The sequence below is a fragment of the Silene latifolia genome, chromosome 9 (genome assembly GCF_048544455.1).
Source record: "Silene latifolia isolate original U9 population chromosome 9, ASM4854445v1, whole genome shotgun sequence".
In the NCBI taxonomy this organism is placed as follows: Eukaryota; Viridiplantae; Streptophyta; class Magnoliopsida; order Caryophyllales; family Caryophyllaceae; genus Silene; species Silene latifolia.
The window spans coordinates 165237584-165246268 of record NC_133534.1 but is presented as its reverse complement, the minus strand read 5'-3'; the positions used below and the strand labels follow the sequence as shown (position 1 = coordinate 165246268).

At 39.8% G+C, this 8685-nt stretch overlaps 1 non-coding gene across 1 annotated transcript; it reads left to right on the top strand.

The window, feature by feature from the left end:
- Positions 1–2592: 2592 nt before the first annotated feature.
- LOC141602862 (small nucleolar RNA R71) lies at positions 2593–2699 on the top strand. Its single transcript, XR_012524768.1, has one exon. It is a non-coding gene; the product is annotated as a small nucleolar RNA R71 (small nucleolar RNA).
- Positions 2700–8685: the final 5986 nt, after the last annotated feature.

Sequence of the window (8685 nt, the reverse complement as noted above, 5' to 3'; positions counted from 1 at the left end):
GGATTAGGATGTAGGACGCTCGGATTTGCTGACAGTAAAAATTTTGAAAACTTCAGCTCAATTCAGGACGTGCGTCTTCTACCCAACACGCTCGGATTTCTTGAAAACGGGCGGATTTTCCTGAATCCGCTCGGATTCGACCCCTTTGTACCCGGATTCAGTTCCATCCGTGTACAATGCATATCCCTTGCCATTCTTCTTCATATCTTGTGTTCTTCATTGTGGGGGGCACTACTAAGGCATGGATAGCCTAGGCAATTGTCATCCCCACACTAAGCTAAAGCACTACACATTAATTGAAATTATTAATCCCTCCCTCACTTCTCTCAAATATGACAATTATCTTGATCAAAGTATAAAAATCCAAAAATAACAAAAATGCAATACAAGAATTGAAATGCAAGTTAGGGAGTTAGAAATATTTACAAATGGTGGTTTAGGGAGGACTCCACCAAACTCTCATTCTTGATGAGATGTCAAGGGGGCATGTCCAAGGTGTTGTTGATGTTGCTCAACACCTTGAAAAAGTAATCAAAAGCTTGTTCATTATCATGGTAGAGGTCTTCAATAGACCTTGGCCCTTGTTGTCGGTCTTGATCGATGGCATTACCAATGTAGGGATTAAAAATCCCTTCAAATTCGTCGTCCCAAAGACCACAAACTTCATTAAGTTGATCATTGAAAATCTCTTGATTTGATGGTGACAACTTTCCCATTTCCTATTCTTGGCCAATGAGGCCATCTTCTTCTTCTTTGTTTGATTTTGGTGAGCTTTGCAAGCTCTCCTTGTCATAATTCACCTGCTCTTTGAATGGAGCATCTTCAATTTTCTTCTTCCATTGGAGTTCCGACTTCTTCCTTTCATCCTTTCGACTATAATGATAGATCATAAAACACGGTTCATGTAAACGGGGAGCTCTCATAGTCTTGTCAAGATTAAAAGTTACTCTCATCTCCCACTTCTAGAGTGAGCTCACCATGTTTTACATAAATCACCGCACCCGCGGTGTGTAAGAAGGGTCTTCCAAGAATGATTGGAATGTTGGAGTCTTCCTCCATATCAACAATGACAAAGTCCACCGGGATGAAAAAGTTCCCAATTCGCACGGGGACATCTTCCCATATCCCTAATGGCGTCTTCGTCGATCTATCGGCCATTTGGAGTGTGATATTGGTACATTTAAGCTCTCCCATCCCCAACCTTTTACTTACCGAGTACGGCATAACACTCACACTAGCCCCTAGATCACATAAGGCTTTGTTGATCGTGGTGTCGCCAATGGTACACGGTATTGAGAAGCTTCCCGGATCCTTTAGTTTTGGAGGTGAACTCCCTTGAAGTATTGCACTACTAACCTTAGTGAAGGCGATAGTCTCAAGTTTCCGGATCGATTTCTTCTTTGTGATGATGTCTTTCATGTATTTGGCATAGGTCGGCACGTGATTGATTAATTCCGTGAAGGGAATTGAGACTTCCAAATTCTTCACAATTTCCATAAACTTTCCAAGTTGGTCATCAAATTTGGGCTTGGCTTGACGACTTGGAAAAGGAAGTCTAATCACAATGGGCTCCTTCTCCTTGACCTTGTCTTCATTTCTCTTTGAAATTTCTTCTTTTGATGATTCTCCATCTTTGGAGTTTTGCACAATTTCTTCCTTATCACTAGCTTCCACAACTTCATCCTTAACTTGCTTCTTCGGTGCTTCATACCTTGTACCACTTCTCAAGTGAATGGCACTAACCGTTTCATGTCTTGGGGGATTACCTGAGGTGGTAATTGCCCCTTTTGTCTTTGTGAGCTTGAAGATGCTAGTTGAGTCAATTGTGTTTCCAACACCTTGGTGTGAGCTAGAATGTTTTTGATGGTGGTTTCCTTTGCTTGACTATCTTTTTGCATTTGAGTGAAAAACTCTTGTTGATTCTTTTGCATTTGGAGGACCGCTTTTTGAACATCAAAACCTTGGTCATTTTGGTGATTGTATGGATTTTGATTTTGGTAACCTTGGTTTTGGTTGTAAAAGGGTCTTTGATTTTGGTTTCTCATGGGAGGTGGAGTGTAAGTTGTTTGAGGATTTTGAACATTTTGGCTTTTGTATGAGAGATTTGGGTGAAACTTGGTGTTTTCATTGTAATAGTTGGAATAAGGGGTACCACTCTTGTATGCTTGGAAAGCATTCACTTGTTCATTTGTTCCCCTACATTCACTTTGGTCATGTCCCAAAGTTCCACAATTCTCACATATCCCACTTGGGATTGATGAGGATGCCGTTATGGCATTAACATGATGCTTTGGTGATTTTGAGGCTTCTTCAAGTTTAGCCATAGCTTGTTCAAACTTCAAATTGATTGTGTCAATGTGAGCACTAAGTTGAGTACCCAATTGCGTAACGGAGTCCACTTCATGACTTCCTCCTCTAGTAGCCTTGCGAGGTCTACTATATTGTGAGTTATGGACCGCCATTTCCTCAATCTTGTTCCATGTTTGATTGTCATCAACTTCGGTGAACATTCTATTTGATCCCATGTTGAAAATGTTCCTTGAATCTTCATATAAACCGTTCCAAAATTGTTGTACCAAGAACCATTCGCTAAGTCCATGGTGAGGACATGAGCGACAAATTCCCTTAAACCGCTCCCAAGCTTCATACAAAGATTCTTCATCCCTTTGCTTAAAACCCGTAATTTGAGCTCTTAGCATGTTAGTCTTTCCCGGTGGGTAGAACTTTTTGTAGAAAGCTAGAGCCAACTTCTTCCAAGAATCTATTCCGAGAGTGGCCTTGTCAAGGCCCTTCAACAATTGTTTCGCGGTGCCGATTAGAGAAAAAGGAAATAAGACCCATCGAATTTGGTCTTGAGTCACACCGGTTTGAGAAATCGCATCACAGTAGTCACAAAAGGTTTCCATATGAGAATGAGGGTCTTCACTAGGCATCCCCCCAAATTGGCTCCTTTCGACTGATTGGATAAAGGCGGATTTGGCAATAAAATTTCCGGTTAGATGTTGTGGTGTGGGAGTTCCATTGGGTAGGTTCTCCTCGGTGGGTACGAAATGTGACGAAAATTTAGGAATTGTAGGTTGATTTTGTGGGGTATTTTGTAATGGGTTCTCTTCCCCTTCTCTTGCAAAAGGGTTGATGAACTCAATAGTTGGTTGAACAACCTCACTAATACCTCTCAAATTCCTCCTAGCAAATATCCTATTGTTCGTCAAGGTTCTTTCAATTTCACGGTCAAAAGGTAACAAATCACCTTGTGACCTTCTAGACATGCAAAACATCAAACAACTTGAAAACAATTAGAACAAACCTTGAGGAGTTTTACTTCCCCAAGGCGAAGAAAGACACAACTAATAACAATAAAATAAAATCTAAATCAAGTAAACACCGTCCCCGGCAACGGCGCCATTTTTGATCGGTCCGTTTCGTGTTCACAATTAAATAGATGTGGTCGTTGGGTCACGTCCGAATCAAAACATAATTTATAGCTTCACAAACAACTCTACAATTAGTAAAGAGGCAAGTAAAGGTCGGATCGCAAGGGACGGGTATTGAAATAAGATTTCTATTGCAACTAGTGGTGTCTTAGGGGTGTCACAATTTGGGTTGATGTATAAGGTCACTAAACTAAAATAGCAATGGAAATAAACAAGCAAGATGAATTAAAAGGGGTGTAAACAATTAATAAAAAGCACTAGGGTGTCATGGGGTCATAGGGGATTCATGGGAATTGATCATTGATACTGTCGTTATGTACCAAAAATAAACCTAAATACAACTAACAGAAGCTAGCAGCAAGTAGGGTCGATCTCCACAGGGAGGCTAAGTTGCTATCTATCTGTCTAATTCGGTCTGTCAGGGTGTCACAGAAATGGGGGTTTTGAATTGATTGTGAACTAACTAAACTACTGAAACTAAAGGCAAGAGAAGGGAATAAAGGAAATTAAAAATAAGAGAAAGGAAGTATGCTAGGAGTCGGTCTACCGTGGCAGCTATCAGATCTTATACTATCGGGAATACTAAGGCGATTAGACTATTGATAAGAAGAGCTATGGTCATCACCTTTCGGTCCTTAAACCGCCCTAGAGCGTAAACAGCTTAACTTTCGCCCTCACTGCAATACCCTATTGTAATTAAGCAAGCCTTCCCTTCCAATCTTTCGATCTAGGTCGGGGTTAACTAAGTTTATGGTCTCCTGCATGCATTCATTCGACCGGATAACAATTAAATTGCCTAATACAATTCCTATCGCAAGACTAATCTATATAAGTCAATTAAAACATCGCTACCACGGCTTCCCTAATCCTAACATACTAAGGGGATTTAGCTAGACATGGAAATGAGGGAAACAAGCATAAAGGAAATAAGAATAATAAACATTAAGTTAAAAGGAGAGAAAGGAAGAAAGAATTACTGAATTTAAAAGATCCGGAAAAGAAGAACCAAAGTAACAGTAGCAGTATATCCGAACCAGAGAGAAAAGGAACGAAGTAAAGTGTGTGTGTGATAGATGTTTTACAATGACATACTGACTTCCTATTTATAAGAAAATAGGATTAGCTAAACCTAATAGACGGAAATTAACTAAAAAGTCCAAGCCCGTCAAAGATTGTTGCTCGATCGAGCACTTAAGGCTCTCGATCGAGTATTATTCCTTAGCATTCCTCTTGATCAAGAACAATTCCTCTCGATCGAAGACTTCTTTCTCTTTAATCACTCGATAGAGAAGAAGTAGCTCTCGATCGAGCAAATGGGCTCTCGATCGAATAGAAATAGTTCTCGATCGAGCACTTCTCAGCGCGTAATTCCTGCTTCGCGCACTGAACTTCAAACGGCTGCCATTCCTTCGTTACTTGGACAAATAGGGCGTGGTTGGTGGCGTTGGAAAGCTAAGAGGATAATATTTCACCTCCAACTGGAATCACCTTAATAACTGTTGTAGAACTCGAGATATGGCTCTTATAAGCAGGAATTAGCAAATTGAAGCACTCTCTTGGCTCGCCTAACTTCCTTACTCCAATGCGCATCTCAAAATAGCTTCATTTCCGCTCTAACTCAACTCATCTCCTAAATGCATGCGTAGGGACATGTTTTAGGCTTGAATCCACTACTTATTGGTCCATTCCTGCAATTAAGACAAAATACACCAAAGTAGCATATTCGGGGCATTTCGTAGCATAAAACCACGATAAAAGCATAGAAATACGTGCATAAAATAGGCTAAAAAGACTATATAAAATGCACGTATCAAATCTCCCCAAACCAAACCTTTACTCGTCCCCGAGTAAACTAAAATGCAACTAAAGGAACGGAAAAAGATAACTCAGAGCTAGCTACAAATGCTCATTTAAGCCAATTTAATGCAAGCTAACTAAGTACTTATAGCAAGACAGTCAAATGCAAACGAGTTATAGGATGTTTATAAACAAAGCTAAACCGTCGACCTTGCAAGACCTTTAAAATCGGACTCTCACGGGTCACTCTTCTCTCATGAATCAAAGGGTGAACATATATATGTAGAAGAGAGAAAGAAGAATAGTCGCTCACCTAGACTACGACCCACATAAACATGCATGCAACTAATATGATAGACAATTCTAACTACCGAACATACATTCCAACCAAACAAGGTCCTGTCACAGCCGAGGGCTTACAAAAATATGGTAAAGTGAGGCAATGGGTAAGAAAAGGCAAAGCATTTATGGGAATGTGGAGGTATAGGCGGCCAAGCTAGTACCTAAACAAAACCATATATCAACATCCGATTCTTAAGCAATTATGAATTAAGCACATGCCCTTCATTTGGCATAAAATCTCACCAAACCAAACTGATAATACTCCTCAAATTATGTAAGATAGAACATAGGAGTAGAAACCGACTAACAAACAACATCTTTTTTTTTCTTAATTTTCTTCTCTTTCTACATTTTTTCATTTTTCTCGGTTTCTTTTTCTTTTCTTCGAATTTTTTGTTTTTTTCATTTTTCATCTCTTTTTTTTCTTTTTCTCGTCTTTTTTCATCAACCTTTCCTCAATTCATCCTCTTTTTTCTTTTCTACCAACTCCAAATCAACAGAATACGCGCCAAAATTTGATACAATAAACAGTATACCGCAGAACAATCTAAACTAGCTTGACAAGGCAGGCTAAATTTGGATGTAGCTAAAGGGTCAACTGGCAAATTTGGCTAATGTGGAGTTAAATGGGTAAAAATGAAAGAAAGGGAAAATGTAAGCACCTCCCTGCATGTGACACCAACCACTAACCCGAACGTATGACGGCAAAAAGCAATTGAATTTCATACACGTGCAAATTGATGATACATGTTATGCAAGGAGTAACTACTCACAATCCTACATGAACTGGTCATGAATGACACCAGTTTATAAGGCTCTAAATCTTAGAAATTATAAGTAGGTTGCCAAAAATTATAGGTCAAGTCTATTCGTTCAGCTAAATTTAAACATTAACTCGTAGATATGCAATAAGACAAAGCTAATAAGATAACAGTTTATTGCAAGGCTTAAGCAAAAAGACAATCGCGGTGCAATTTCATCATGGAAATCGACCGTTCCGACTCAACCTACATGCTAAAATAAACGTGAAATTTTTGAAATTTTCAACAATTTGAAATTTTCAACAATTTTTCAAATTTTTATTGAATTTTATGAATTTTATAGAAAATAAACAACAATGCAATATAAATTAAATGTGATAACTGAAATGCAATAAAAACAATATGCAGACAAAGATATGGATGCATAACCTCCCCAAACCAAACCGTACAATGCCCCCATTGTACCAAAACATGGAAATTAAATGCAAACTAAAGAGAAAGAGAGTAAAAGCGGAAAAACTCACAAAATGCGCGAATAAGGGGACCTCCCCAAACCGACCATGAAATGGGAGGTTGCTAAGGGCCCGGAAAACCGTCTCAGGAAGCTAATCCAAGTCAATAACACTCGATCAAGAGGAATAGTGGCTGATCGAGTAACATGGGCGCTCAAAAACTGCTCGATCGAGGAAGATACCAGTCGATCGAGTAGTTTTCATCTTGCAGGTGGTCGATCGAGTGGGTTAATCACTCGATCGAGTGAATCCATCAGCTACAGTGCTCGATCGAGTAGAAAAACCACTCGATCGAGTAATCCTCAATGTAATTCCTGCAAACGCAATGAAAACAGCCCGCAACTGACAAAAACAAGCATACTGAGATAGTCTATGGTGTAAAAACCATTTATTACAACTGAAATAAAATAAAAAGCAAAATAAAATCGCCGGGTTGCCTCCCGGATAGCGCTAGCTTCAGATCAGTCCCAGCTCGACCTTCTTTTCTTCGAGCCACTCAAACTAATCACAATCAAAACAGCTCAAAGCGCGCAAAGAACTTTGTCAAATAGCTGCGCATGTGCTACACAACAGCATAAGTAGCACCAAAGTGGAATACAGAAATAGGAAATAAAAATATGTAAGCATTTAAGGCTAACAAATTTCCTATGTGAGCTCCTAAATTTATCCACAAAATAAAGGAGCGCGGGAGCAATTGTCAATAAAGTAGGGTATCGTTTCAGATTAACAGTTTTGAAATGATGAGGACGGTGAAAAATCTTTAAATTAATCGACCACATGAGAGAGGGTATAGCATTAAAAGGAATAGCGCGAGTCAAACGAGGCAATATACTATTAAAACGAACAATAATAAAATTATCGTTTACTACCTCAGGTTGGTTGCTTTCAACCACGGAATCACTGCCAAAAGAATGTAATACCTCATCCGTGCTAGGAGCAAATACCGTCTCACCGCTTCTTCATCAACCTCCTCGTGGAATCCATCCCGTAAATCGCAGACTTCAAGTGTATCCGACTTTTGTGAATAAGGGAGGGTCACCGTAACCTTCATCATCGTCAAACTCGTCATCCAATATGAACCCAAGTGACGAATTAAAGCTCCCAATGGCCAATTCAGTCGATCGAGCAGAATAATCACTCGATCGACCACTTTCCTCCCGCATCTCACTCGATCGAGTAACAAAATCACTCGATCGAGGACTATCCTTCTGCACTTCACTCGATCGAGAAGAGATATTACTCGATCGAGGACTGTCTTCTGGAAATTCACTCGATCGACCATTATAAGTCACTCGATCGAGTGATTCTTCCTGTACAGTGCTGACATCCCCGCATACACTCTGGAAATACGATAGAAAGTCCTCATCCGAAATATAGAAATCATTTTCAGCATTGGGCAACGCGGGTTCTTCATGGGAAAAACCGCTCTTGGTCAAGTACACCTCTTCTTGTTGTCGATCATTCAACCCAGCTGTTAACCGAGCAATTTCAGACTGCAGCTCAGTGACTTGAGCATCCATATGTCTATCATATTCTAGAATTAAGGATTTCAGCTCCGCGATTTCTTTTTTCTGTATACCACATCCCCAAGATTTCTTCCTTTCCCAACTAGCAGGTTTCTCAGCTTGGGCTTCAAACTGAGCAATTAGTTGGGAGACAGATGTCATCTTGGCAAGAGGGATCGAAGGTACTCAAGCCTTCCCTTCGATAATCTCCCTCAGTAGCCTGTTTAACAAACCTGTAGACCTATCAAAACAGCACTAAAAGAGAAAGATAAGAACAGCCTCAAGGTACTTAGTCTTCCCTTGAGGTGAAAGGACAAACAAAATAAAACAGATA